Source organism: Oncorhynchus mykiss, chromosome 4 (assembly GCF_057628025.1).
Source record: "Oncorhynchus mykiss isolate SJ-2025 chromosome 4, ASM5762802v1, whole genome shotgun sequence".
In the NCBI taxonomy this organism is placed as follows: Eukaryota; Metazoa; Chordata; class Actinopteri; order Salmoniformes; family Salmonidae; genus Oncorhynchus; species Oncorhynchus mykiss.
The window spans coordinates 69295001-69309023 of record NC_143025.1 but is presented as its reverse complement, the minus strand read 5'-3'; the positions used below and the strand labels follow the sequence as shown (position 1 = coordinate 69309023).

General features: G+C 40.8%; 1 protein-coding gene across 3 annotated transcripts in view; it reads left to right on the top strand.

Annotated features, from left to right (window-relative positions):
• The first annotated feature begins 2839 nt into the window (after positions 1-2839).
• The window catches only part of LOC110522266 (dnaJ homolog subfamily C member 5), a 33670-nt gene continuing 22486 nt past the window's right edge, over positions 2840-14023 (top strand). For 2 of the 3 annotated variants that reach the window (XM_021600520.3, XM_036975842.2), the window contains exon 1: positions 2959-3365. The gene's annotated coding sequence lies outside the window, so the exon portion shown is untranslated. Of the gene's footprint in view, positions 3366-14023 lie in introns of all 3 variants that reach the window. The other variant, XM_036975843.2, reaches the window with a different exon arrangement.

Genomic DNA, 14023 nt, shown 5'->3' with positions numbered 1-14023 from the left:
AAGGAGGTGGGCAGAGCCAAGTACGAGCTGTGATCCTATTGGCGTGTTCTGGCACATATTTGCATATTTCTGTTACATACAAACCTTTTGACCCAAGAAGGCCTGTGGTGTTGTTGGTATCCTAAATGAGATGTATAAAATATACAGACCACAAATTACAATTGGCTATACTTAAACTCTTTAACATCATACTCAGCTTTGGCATCTTCCCCAATATTTGGAACCAAGGACTGATAAACCCAATCCACAAAAGTGAAGACTAGTTTTACCCCAATGACAACTGTGGGATATGTGTCAAAAGCGAACTTGGGAAAATCATCCCCATTAACAGCACACTCGTGCATTTCCACAGGGAAAACGATGTACTAAGCAAATATTAAATTGGCTTTTTACCAAATTACCGTACAACAGACCATGTATTCATCCTTCACACCCTAATTGATAAACAAACTAACCAAACTAAGGCAAAATCTAAAACAGACGACATTTTAAAATGTACACCAACAAGTATGCGGTTAAAATTGGCAAGATCCACAGGGCTATGGGGTGAGACGGATGCAGCTTGAGCATATCAACGAATTGGCGAGGGCACTAGAACAGTCTGCAGAACCCGACCCTCACCCAACTAGAATCTGAAGTCAAGTGTCTGTTTGCTGATTATCTGGCACTCCTGTCAACCAACCAAGGAGGGCTTACAGCACCATTTAGAACTTCTGCACAGATTCAGTCATACCTTGGCCCTGACAGTAAATCTCAGTAAGACAAAAATAATGGTGTTTTGCCAGGACCAGTTGCCAGGACCACAAATACAAATTCCTCCTAGACACTGTTGCCCTAGAGCACATAAAAAACTATGCATACCTGTGGCGCTGATGTTTAGGCCGAGGTAACTTCCACAAGGCTGTGAATGATCTGAGAGACCAGGCAAGAAGGGTCTTGTACACCATCAAAAGAAACATCAAATTCGACAAATTAGGATTTGGCAACACAAGAAATACTTGAATCTGTTATAAAACCCATTGCCCTTTTATGGTTGTGAGGGACAAAATGGGACAAACACCCAATTGAGACTGCACGCACAATTATGCAAAAACATCCTGTGTGTACAACGTAAAACTCCAAATAATGCATGAAGAGCAGATTTAGGACGATACCCGCTAATTTTCAAAATCCAGAAAAGAGCTGTTAAATTCTACAACCACCTAAAAGGAAGCGATTCCCAGACCTTCCATAACAAACCATCAACTACAGAGCGGTTAACCTAGAGAAGAGTCCCCTAAGCAAGCGGGTCCTGGGGCTCTGTTCACAATCACAAACAGCCCCAGGACAGAAACACATTTAGACCCAACCAAATCATGAGAAAACAAAAAGATAGTTGACACATTGCTCTGTTTTTTTGTTAATTCTTTCCAAACTGGAAAGCTATTTGGCCCTAAACAGAGAGTACACAGTGGCAGAATACCTGACCACTGTGACTGACCCAAACTTAAGGAACGCTTTGACGATGTACAGACTGTGAGCATAGCCTTTACAATAGAGTCCGCTGTAGGCAGACCTGGCTCTCAAGAGAATACAGGCTATGTGCACACTGCCCACACATTAAGGTGGAAACTGAGCTGTACTTCCTAACCTTCTGCAAAATATGTATGACCATATTAGAGAGACATATTTCCCTCAGATTACACAGACCCACAAAGAATTTGAAAACAAATCCAATTTGGATTAATTCCCATATCTATTAGGTTAAATACCATAGTGTGCCATCACAGCAGAAATATTTGTGATCTGTTACCACAAGAAAAGGGTAACCAGTGAAGAACACAATAATAATGTATTTATTTGAACATTGTTACAACACTGTCCATAGCCATAATATGACATTTTAAATGCCTCCATTCCTTTGAAACGTTTGAGTATAATGTTTACTGTTAATTTCGAATTGTTTTTCACTTTTGTTTATATCTATTTCACCTGCTTTGGCAGTGTAAACATGTTTCCTATACCAATAAATATATTTGAATTGAATTGATGCCTATTCCTAAGTGGCTTGTGCAATAACTCAATTTTCCCTTGCAGTATTTTGAAACTTCTCAAACAGTAAAGTCTACAAAATTGTACACTGTTCGTAAAATATTATAGTTTTGGGAAAAGAACTGTATTTGCAGAATGTCGACACAAATCTCTCACTCCATTTTATTCTTCTCCCATCCACTGGGCTTCCTCTCATCACCATATTTGGTGGTGAGTAGAAACCCCAACCGGATGCTTCAGATTTATATATCCGGTAAACATCTGGCTCATTGTTCTATGACTGTAGCAAAAACATTTTTTTATAACTAAACCAAGATAGACAACAGCCCGTCGTTTCAAATGGGAACAAACAAGCCAAAGTGGACAGAACAAGCAAGGAGGTGTACAGAGCCAAGCATGAGCTAGCGATATCCTATTGGCGCGTTCTAGCATTCAATTGCATATTTCTGTTGGGGAACGCCTACTCTGAAGTGCGCGTGTCCAATAACTAAATTCGCCTTTGCACTCCTAAACAACGCACTTTTTAAAAACTTTGGCAAAAGGGCAAAGTCTACAAAACTTAGTCCACTCTGTTCGGAACATATTGTAGTTTTGGGAACAGAACTGTATTGAGATCAAATGTTCTATCGATTAGTAAATTAGTGGTTAGAGCGTTGGACTAGTAACCGGAAGGTTGCGAGTTCAAACCCCTGAGCTGACAAGGTACAAATCTGTCGTTCTGCCCCTGAACAGGCAGTTAACCCACTGTTCCCAGGCCGTCATTGAAAATAAGAATTTGTTCTTAACTGACTTGCCTGGTTAAATAAAGGTAAAATAAATAAAAATAAAATAACGTCTGCCAATATCTATCGCGTTCAAACTGGGCTTCTTCTCACTGCCATATTTGGTAGTGAGTGGAAACGCCAAGCGGATGCTTCACATTTATACAACCGGTGAAATATCTGTCTTGTTCTATCTGTGACTAGTGTGGTAGTGGTGGTCCAATTATAAGACCATTCCAGAAACCTGACTTAACTAATCATAGTTAGTTGTAACAATTTTATAGTTTTCATAGACATATTTACAGTAGTTAGAAAAACCAAGATGCATTTTCTTTGAATTTAAACATTCATTTCAAATAATTCGTGTAACGACATGACGACGCTGTCCCCTGCTTCTGAGAAGAGGGAATCAACCAATCAGACCTCGCTTGTCTGTATGTCTAACAGTACTGAAACGATAGTCTATAGCTGCTAGCATTTTTAGGAGGGGCAGAGCCATTATCTGGCATTCTTGAAATACAAAGTGGATGCCTCTATGATCCAGCTACAGCGAAATATACCTCTCCGTACAAGGTAAGATACGCCGTAAAGTCACCCTGACCTGAGCCACGGGAAAGGATTTCGAGCTACGCTAGCCGGTTTTGGCTAAATGGAGAACTAGCCGCTAGCTAGTGTGTCGCGAGCGGTCTCTTCAAAGATGGTTTCCTACTAACGTTACTATGGGTCTCGGTTTAGTCTCTGGGTGCTTAGTGGGTGACAGTCCATACTCCACACCTAGAAGACCATGGGCATGGTGGAAATCCAAGCAACGTATTCTGGCATGGGGTTGAACAGTGTTGGATTGGTTAAATATAATTTATTTTAACGTTTGCTAGCTAATTCTGACATCCAGTAGCTATCATCGTAGCGAGCTTGTTAACGTTAGCTGCTAAATTACAGCGAAGCAGCCCGTCGGCTTTTGCAGTTGAAACACATTTAGAAGTATCGGTTGATGTCCATCCACCTGTTTCGCATTACTAACCAACACAGTAGACCACGTCAAGCATGAATCTGATCATATTAGTTAGCTAGCTAATCACTCCCCAAACGTTATTGACAACATTGATTGACAGAAAGCCTACTAACGTGATCCATGTGCGAGGAAAATAGAAATGTCATTACTAGTTCATTAGCTAGCTAAATAACGTTAGATGGCTTACTACATCTGCAGTACTAACGTTAGATCATTCAATAACAATGAATGGGGTAAAGACAGGATGTAAAAATTGTTTGTAATTCTCCATGTGGAGATTAGCAGGGGATTATGGTTGTGCAAGGACACAGCAGTGGTTACACGTTTTCACTGAGTCTGTATCCACTAAATCAGATTTCAGTCAAATTCCACAGCCACAAAATCTAAATTGGCTACAAACATTTGCTTGTTGGTCTTAATTTATATGGGCAATCCTTAGGTCGCAATTGTAAATGAGAACTTGTTCTCAACTTGCCTACCTGGTTAAATAAAGGTGAAATAAAAAAAATAAAAAAATAGGTGCTACATCCATTTTTGGAATTTTTTATTTTTTTTTTAAGAAAAAAAAAGGCAATTATTCGTTATATTATTCAGGAATCAATGGGTACATATGTCATACCTGCATACGTCCAAAAATGGATGTAGCATCTAAGGATCACCCATATAAATTAAGAGCTATTGTGTGTGACAGATGGCTAGATATATCTATCTCAGCAAAAAAAGAAAATATCCCTTCAGACGGTAGGCAATTAAGGTCACAGTTATGAAAATTTAGGACACTAAAGAGGCTTTTCTACTGACTCTGAAAAACATCAAAAGAATGTGCACAGGGTCCCTGCTCATCTGCTTGAACGTGCCTTAGGCATGCTGCAAGGAGGCATGAGGACTGCAGATGTGGCCAGGGCAATAAATTACAATGTCTATACTGTGAGACGCCTAAGTCAGTGCTACAGGGAGACAGGATGTACAGCTGATCGTCCTCGCAGTGGCAGACCATGTGTAACAACACCTGCACAGGATCGGTACATCCAAACATCACACCTGCGGGACAGGTACAGGATGGCAACAACTGCCCGAGTTACACCAGGAACACACAATCCCTCCATCAGTGCTCAGACTGTCCGCAATAGGCTGAGAGAGCGCTTGACTGAGGGCTTGTAGGCCTGTTGTAAGGCCTACAAACCCACGGTCTCTTGACCAGACAGGACTGACAAAAAGTGCTCTTCACTGACGAGTCACGGTTTTGTCTCACCAGGAGTAATGGTCGGATTCGCGTTTATCGTCGAAGGAATGAGCGTAACACCGAGGCCTGTACTCTAGTGCGGGATCGAGGTGGAGGGTCCGTCATGGTCTGGGGCAGTGTGTCACAGCATCATCGGACTGAGCTTGTCATTGCCGGCAATCTCAACGCTGTGCATTACAGGGAAGACATCCTCCTCCCTCATGTGGTACCCTTCCTGCAGGCTCATCCTGACATGACCTTGCAGCATGACAATGCCACCAGCCATACTGCTCGTTCTGTGTGTGTGTTATTTTCTGCAAGACAGGAATGTCAAGTTAATTGACACGAGAAAATAGCAACTCTACAAATCGCAATGCCTACAATGAATAGCTAAATTACTTCGGGAAACTAAAGGCGTCTGAATGCTTCCCAGCCCATACAGTTTGGTAGAGTTTGTGCATATATTATGACATTTTGTGACGTTGTCGTTTGTTTTGGACTTCGATGAGGGTTTTCTCGGCTGTTCGGTCACGTAATTTTTTTCTGGAGGCAAGCCGAAGTTCAGAGGTGAAGTCTATGCCTCTTTGTCTGTAATTGGTCAACATTAGGGATTCTTCAATAAATTATTTGTCATTCAACTAGAGACAACTCGTTTTCATGAATGTTTTTTTCATTGAAAAATACTGCACCAAATATCTTAATTAGATGTAAAATTGCGCTACTAAGATCTCTTCGGCAAAAACGTCAAAATGAATTACCGATTTCTTGTTCTTTTAATTCTGACTTTTTTGAGGAAGTGTGTACTGGCTATGGCGTCATTAAATGGACAAACAGTACTGTTCCCGCTATGTTCTCGTTTTAAAAGGAAAGGTCTTGAAGTGAGTGCGAGCACACTTGTTCTGCCAGCCGAGTTTGACTAGGTACCAGCTGAACTGAATGTATGGGTCCGCAGAGCTCCTCATCCTCTCCACTCTATGCTTTTACTAACTGCAAGACATAATTAAGATTGAGGAATCCATTCAATCTCTTATCTGTAGCTAGTAATGTTACAGCTACGGGTTTATGTCCTGTGAGCTAGCTTTTGCATAATGCTGCTGATGATCACACCCTTACAGGCAGCCCTCACTGCCATGTTTCCTAGCAACGTGTAGCTGCTGTGTTTCCACAATCTTCTGTCACAGAAAATATAGCTCAAACTGTTTTCTTTTATTGCCCTTTTGTCAGCAGATCTATCTATTAGTGAAACAAATTTGGGTCTGTAGTAGCATATGGTATGACAATGATATTATTCAATGCATTTGGAAAGTATTCAGAACCCTTGACTTTTTCCACATTTTGTTACGTTGCAGCCTTATTCTAAAATGGATTAAATAAAATAAAAATCCATGTCAATCTACACACAATACTCCATAATGACAAAGCGAAACAAGTAAAGAAATGAAATGCCTTATTTATGTAAGTTTTCAGACCCTTTGAGCTCAGGTGCATCCTGTTTCCATTGATCAGCATTGAAGGTCGCCAAGAGCACAGTGGCCTCCATTCTTAAATGTAAGAAGTTTGGAACCACCAAGACTCTTCCGAGAGCTGACCACCCAGCCAAACTGAGCAATCTGGGGTGAAGGGCCATGGTCAGGAAGGTGACCAAGAACCAAATGGTCACTCTGATAGAGTTCCTCTGTGGAGATGGACGAACCTTCCAGGAGGACAACCATCTCTGCAGATCTCCACCAATCAGGCCTTTTTGGTAGAGTGGCTAGACGGAAGCCATCCTCAGTAAAAGGCAAATGACAGCTGGCTTGGAGTTGTCCAAAAGGCACCTAAATGACTCTCAGATCATGAGAAACAAGATTCTCTGGTCTGATGAAATCAAGATTGACTCTTTGACCTGAATGCCAAGCGTCACTTCTGGAGGAAACCTGGCACCATCCTTATGGTGAAGCATGGTGGTGGTGGTGGTGGTGGTGGCAGCATCATGCTGTGGGGTTGTTTTTCTGCGGCAGGGACTGGGAGACTAGCCAGGATCAAAGGAAAGATGATTGGAGCAAGGTAGAGAGAGATCCTTGATGAGAACCTGCTCAGGACCACAGAATGTAGCTTAAGAAACAAGGTTTATGGAATTAATAACTTGCTAGTAACAGATGACATTCATATTTTGAATAGATACAGTGGTAGCAATACAAGGTTATAACATTTACAGAAAAGACAGAAGTGCCAATTGTGGTGGTATTGCTGTTTATATTCAGAAAGACATTCCTGTAAAGCTTAGAGGATCTCATGTTAAATACTGTTGAAGTAATATGGCTACAGGTTCATCTGCCTCACCTAAAGCCCATTCTTGTGGGAAGCTGCTATAGACCACCAAGTGCTACCAGTCAGAATCTGGATAACGTGTGAAATGCTTGATATTGTATGGGATATCAAGAGAGGTATATTTTTCTGGTTGATTTAAATACTGACTGGCTTTCGTCAAGGAAACGCTTCTAATTGTAACCAGTGCCTGCAACCTGGTTCAGGTTATCAGTCAACCTACCAGGGTAGTTACAAACAGCTCAGGAATGAAATTATCAACATGTATTGATCACATCTTTACTATTGCTGAAGAAATTAGCTTGAAAGCAGTATCCAAATCCATCGGATGTAGGAAAACCAAAGTTCCAAAGGCTGGGCCTAATATAGTGTACAGTCGTGGCCAAAAGTTTTGAGAATGACACACATTAATTTTCACACAGTCTGCTGCCTCAGTTTGTATGATGGCAATTTGCATATACTCCAGAATGTTATGAGGAGTGATCAGATGAATTGCAATTAATTGCAAAGTCCGTCTTTGCCATGCAAATTAACCGAACCCCCCCCCCAAAAAAAAACAATCCACTGCATTTCAGCCCTGCCACAAAAGAACCAGCTGACATGTCAGTGATTCTCTCGTTAACACGTGTGAGTGTTGACAAGGTTGGAGATCACTCTGTCATGCTGATTGAGTTTGAATAACAGACTGGAAGCTTCAAAAGGAGGGTGGTGCTTGGAATCATTGTTCTTCCTCTGTCAACCATGGTTATCTGGAAGGAAACACGTGCCGTTATCATTGCTTTGCACAAAAAGGGCTTCACAGGCAAGGATATTGCAGCCAGGAAGATTGCACCTAAATCAACTATTTATCGGATCATCAAGAACTTCAAGGAGAGCGGTTCAATTGTTGTGAAGAAGGCTTCAGGGCACCCAAGAAAGTCCAGCAAGCGTCAGGACCGTCTCCTAAAGTTGATTCAGCTGCAGGATCGGGGCACCTCCAGTACAGAGCTTGCTCAGGAATGGCAGCAGGCAGTTGTGAGTGCATTTGCACGCACAGTGAGGCGAAGACCTTTTTGAGGATGGCCTGGTGTCAAGAAGGTCAGCAAAGAAGCCACTTCTATCCAGGAAAAACATCAGGGACAGACTGATATTCTGCAAAAGGTACAGGGATTGGACTGCCGAGGACTGGGGTAAAGTAATTTTCTCTGATGAATCCCCTTTCCAATTGTTTGGGGGATCCGGAAAAAAGCTTGTCCTGAGAAGACAAGGTGAGCGCTACCATCAGTCCTGTGTCATGCCAACAGTAAAGCATCCTGAGACCATTCATGTGTGAGGTTGCTTCTCAGCCAAGGGAGTGGGCTCACTCACAATTTTGCCTAAGAACACAGCCATGAATAAAGAATGGTACCAACTAGAGGTTGACAGATTAATCGGAATGGCCGATTAATTAGGGCCGATTTCAAGTTTTCATAAGTCGGAAATCTGTTTTTTTGGGCTCCGATTTTATTTATTTTTTAATACTAATCTTTTTCATATACCTTTATTTAACCAGGCAAGTCAGTTAAGAACACATTCTTATTTTCAATGACGGCCTAGGAACGTTGGGTTAACTGCCTTGTTCAGGGGCAGAATGACAGATTTTCACCTTGTCAGCTCGGGGAACCAATCTTGCAACCTTACAGTTAACTAGTCCAACGCTCTAACCATTGCCTGCCTGTTACGCGAATGCAGTAGAAGCCAAGGTAAGTTGCTAGCTAGCATTAAACTTATCTTATAAAAAACAATCAATCATAATCACTACTAATCCGGGTTAGCAGGCAATATTAACCAGGTGAAATTGTCATTTCTCTTGTGTTCATTGCACGCAGAGTCAGAGTATATGCAACAGTTTGGGCAGCCTGGCTGCAGCAGCAGGCTCGTAATCATTCATTCAAACAGCACTTTCGTGCGTTTTGCTAGCAGCTCTTCGCAAGCACAGCGCTGTTTATGACTTCAAGCCTATCAGCCTAATGGCTGGTGTAACCGATGTCAAATGGCTAGCTAGTTAGCTGGGTGTGCGCTAATAGCGTTTCAAACGTAACTCGCTCTGAGACTTGGAGTAGTTATTCCCCTTGCTCTGCAAGGGCCGTGGCTTTTGTGGAGCGATGGATAACGATGCTTCGAGTGTGGCTGTTGTTGATGTGTTCCTGGTTCAAGCCCAGGTAGGGGTGAGGAGAGGGACGGAAGCTATACTGTTACACTGGCAATACTATAGTGCCTATAAGAAATCCAATCGTCAAAGGTATATGAAATACAAATTGTATAGAGGGAAATAGTCCTATAAATACTATATTAACTACAACCTAAAACCTCTTACCTTGGAATATTGAAGTCTAGTGTTAAAAGGGACCACCAACTTTCATATGTTCTCATGTTCTGAGCAAAGAACTTAAATGTTAGCTTTCTTACATGGCACATATTGCACTTTTACTTTCTTCTCCAACACTTTGTTTTTGCATTATTTAAACCAAATTGCACATGTTTCATTATTTATTTGAGGCTAAATTGATTTTATTGATGTATTATATTTAGTTAAAATAAGTGTTAATTCAGTATTGTTGTAATTGTCATTATAAATTCATTTTAAAAATCAGCCGATTTAATCGGAATTGAAAAATCATAATCGGTCGACCTCTAGTACCAACACATCCTCCGAGAGTAACTTCTCCCAACCATCCATGAACAGTTTGGTGACGAACAATGCCTTTTCCAGCATAATGAAGCACCTTGCCATAAGGCAAAAGTGATAACAAAGTGGCTCGGGGAACAAAACCATAGATATTTTGGGTCCATGGCCAGGATATTCCCCAGACCTTAATCCCATTGAGAACTTGTGGTCAATCCCCAAGAGTCGAGCGGACAAACAAAAACCCAGAAATTCTGACAAACTCCAAGCATTGATTATGCAAGAATGGGCTGCCATCAGTGGCCCAGAAGTTAATTGACAGCATGCCAGGGCGGATTGCAGAGGTCTTGAAAAAGAAGGGTCAACACTGCAAATATTGACTCTTTGCATCAACTTCATGTAATTTTGGATAAAAGCCTTTGACACTTATGAAATGCTTGTAATTATACTTCAGTGTTCCATAGTAACATCTGACAAAAATATCTAAAGACACTTAAACAGCAAACTTTGTGGAAATTAATATTTGTGTCATTCTGAACTTTTGGCCACAACTGTATAAGAGGTCATACAAGAAGTTTTGTAGTGATTCCTATGTTGTTGATGTAAATAATATTTGTTGGTCTATGGTGTGTAATTAGGAGCAAACGGATGCAGATGCTGCACTTGACACATTTATGAAAGTGCTTATCCCAGTTACTAATAAGCATGCACCCATCAAGAAAATGACAAACTTACATCCCTGTGGGTTGATCAGGAATTGAAAAGAGGGATGAGGCAAAAGGTATGGAAAATAAGTCTGGCTGCACAATCGATTGGCAAATGTACTGAACATTGAGAAATCATGTGACGAAACTAAATAATAAGAAACTACACTGAAACAGCACCTCAATGACATTTTGGTAAAAAAATGCAAACTCCGCTCCATCATTCATTGAATGATGGGTCATTCATCACAAAATCCACTGATAATGCCAACTACTTTAAATGTAAAAAAATAATTGACAAGATCAGAAAACTTGATATGCCAGAAATAAACACTGACAGTATACATCTAAGTATATCTGACCAAATTTATGAAAGACCAGCATTGTAATTTTGAGTTCAGTAAAGTGAGTGTGGAAGAGGTGAAAAAATTGTCTAACAATGACAAGCCATCGGGGTCTGACAACTTTATGGAAAATTACTGAGGATAATAGCGGACGATATTGCCACTCCTATTTGCAATATATTCAAGGCTACTAGAAAGTGTGTGCCCTCGGGCTTTCCTAAAAATAGTAAAGCCCCCTTTACCGGCTCAAATAGCCGACCAATCAGCCTGTTACCAACCCTTAGTAAAGTTTGGGATTTTTGGGGGGACCAGATACAATGCTATTTTACAGTTCACAAAATGACAACAGACTTTCAGCATGTTTATAGGGAAAGACATTCAACAAGCACAGCACTTACACAAATTACTGATGATTGGCTGAGAGACATTGATGATAAAAATGGGGTGGTCTGTTTAGTTAGACTTCAGTGCAGCTTTTTACATTATCGATCACGATCTGCTGCTGGAAAAACGTATGTGTTATGGCTTTACATCCCCTGCTATACTGTGGATAAAGTGTTACCTGTCTAACAGAACACATAGTGAGTTACTTAATGGAAGCCTCCAACATAATCCAGGTAGTATCAGGAGTACCCCAGTGCAGCTGTCTAGGGCCCTTACTTTTTACATTGTTTTACTAACGACATGCCACTGGCTTTGAGTGAAGCCAGTGTGTCTGTATGCGGATGACTATACACGTCTGCTACTACAGCGACTGAAACACAGTGGCAAGGAATAAGTTAATCCTAAATATTTCAAATACAAAAAAAAGCATTGTATTTGGGACAAATCATTCACTAAACCCTAAACCTCAACTAAATATTTTAATATATGTGTAAATTGATTAAATTGAGACTGTAATGGTCAAAACATATTGATACAACAGTAGCTCAGACGAGAAGTCTGTCCATAATAAAGAGCTGCTCTGCATTCTTAACAGCACCATCAACAAGGCAGGTCCTAATACCCAACCTATAGACAGAAACTAAAACAGGAAACGAACGTGCTCATGTCTGCTCAATGCTGGTCCAACCAATCTGATTCCAGGCTTCAAGATTGCTTCGATCACGTGGACTAGGATATGTTCCGGATAGCATCGGACAACAACATTGATGTATACGCTGATTTGGTGAGCGAGTTTATTAGCAAGTGCGTCAGTGATGTTGTACCCACAGTGACAATTAAAACCTTCCCCAACCAGAGACTGTGGATTGATGGCAGCATTCGCGCTAAACTGAAAGCGACCGGAAACATGACCGACTGTGACTGACTGTAGATGATAATACAAGTTATAAACATGGAATTACAGATATACCTCTCCTTAATGCAACCGCTGTGTCAGATTTAAAAAAAACTTTACGGAAAAAGAAACACATGCAATAATCTGAGACGGCGCTCAGAACAATAGAATAATAGCCTCCATGTTGGAGTCAACAGAAACCAGAAAATACATGATAAATGTTTCCTTACCTTTGATGAACTTCATCAGAATGCAGTCCTAGGAATCCCAGGTCCACAATAAATGCTTGATTTGTTCAATAATGTCTGTTATTTATGTCCAATTAGCTACTTTGGTTAGCACGTTTGGTAAACAATTCCAAAGTCACAAAGCGCGTCCACTATAACGTGACGAAATATCCAAAAGATCCGTAACAGTCAGTAGAAACATGTCAAACGATGTACTGAATCAATGTATGTAATGTTGTTTACATACATCTTGAATAACGTTCCAACCGGAGAATTAGAATGGTTTCAAATGAGCGGTGGAACGCAGGTCTTTCCCTTGTGAACGCGCATAGTGAAAGCATGGTCAACTTGTGGCAGTGGTGACTATTTCCTGTCTCATTCGACCCCCCCCCCCCCCCCCCTTCACATTAGAGGCATCAGACAAAGTTCTATTGACTGTTGACATCTAGTGGAAGGCGTAGGAAGTGAAGACTCATCCATCTCTCGCTGTAATTTCAATGAGAGCTAGGTTGAAAATCTGCCACCCCCAGAAAAAATCCAAACAGGAAGTGGAATTTCTCAGGTGTTTGCCTGCAATATGAGTTCTGTTATACTCACAGACATAATTCAAACAGTTTTAGAAACTTCAGAGTTTTCTATCCAATACTAATAATAATAGGCATATATTAGCAACTGAGACTGAGGAGCTGGCTGTTTACAAACACCTTTTCATCCAAGCTACTCAGAAACTGCCCCTGCAGCCATAAAAAGTTAACTATAATAAACACACAGAAATACGAGCCTTAGGTCAAATCCGGAAACTTATCACCTCGAAAACAAAATGTTTATTCCGTTCCATATTTTAACTAACGGGTGGCATCCATGAGTCTAAATATTCCTGTTACATTGCACAACCTTCAATGTTATGTCATAATTACGTAAAATTCTGGCAAATTAGTTTGCAAAGAGCCAGGCGGCCCAAACTGTTGCATATACCCTGACTCAGCGTGCAATGAACGCAAGAGGTGACAATTTCACCTGGTTAATATTGCCTGCTAACCTGGATTTCTTTTAGCTAAATATGCAGGTTTAAAAATATATACTTGTGTATTGATTTTAAGAAAGGCATTGATGTTTATGGTTAAATACATATTGGAGTAACGACAGTCATTGATTGTTTTTTAAGATAAGTTTAATGCTAGCTAGCAACTTACCTTGGCTTACTGCATTCGCGTAACAGGCTCCTGGTGGTGCAATGTAATCAGGTGGTTAGAGCGTTGGACTAGTTAACTGTAAGGTTGCAAGATTGGATCCCCTGAGCTGATAAGGGAAAAATCTGTCGTTCCTAAGCCGTCATTGACTGACTGACTTGCCTAGTTAAATAAAGGTGTAAAAAAAAAAATCTGCACCCAAAAATACCGATTTCCGATTGTTATGAAAACAACTTGAAATCGTCCCGAATTAATCGGCCATTCCGATTAATCGGTCGGCCTCTAGCCCTAACCCATCTGGA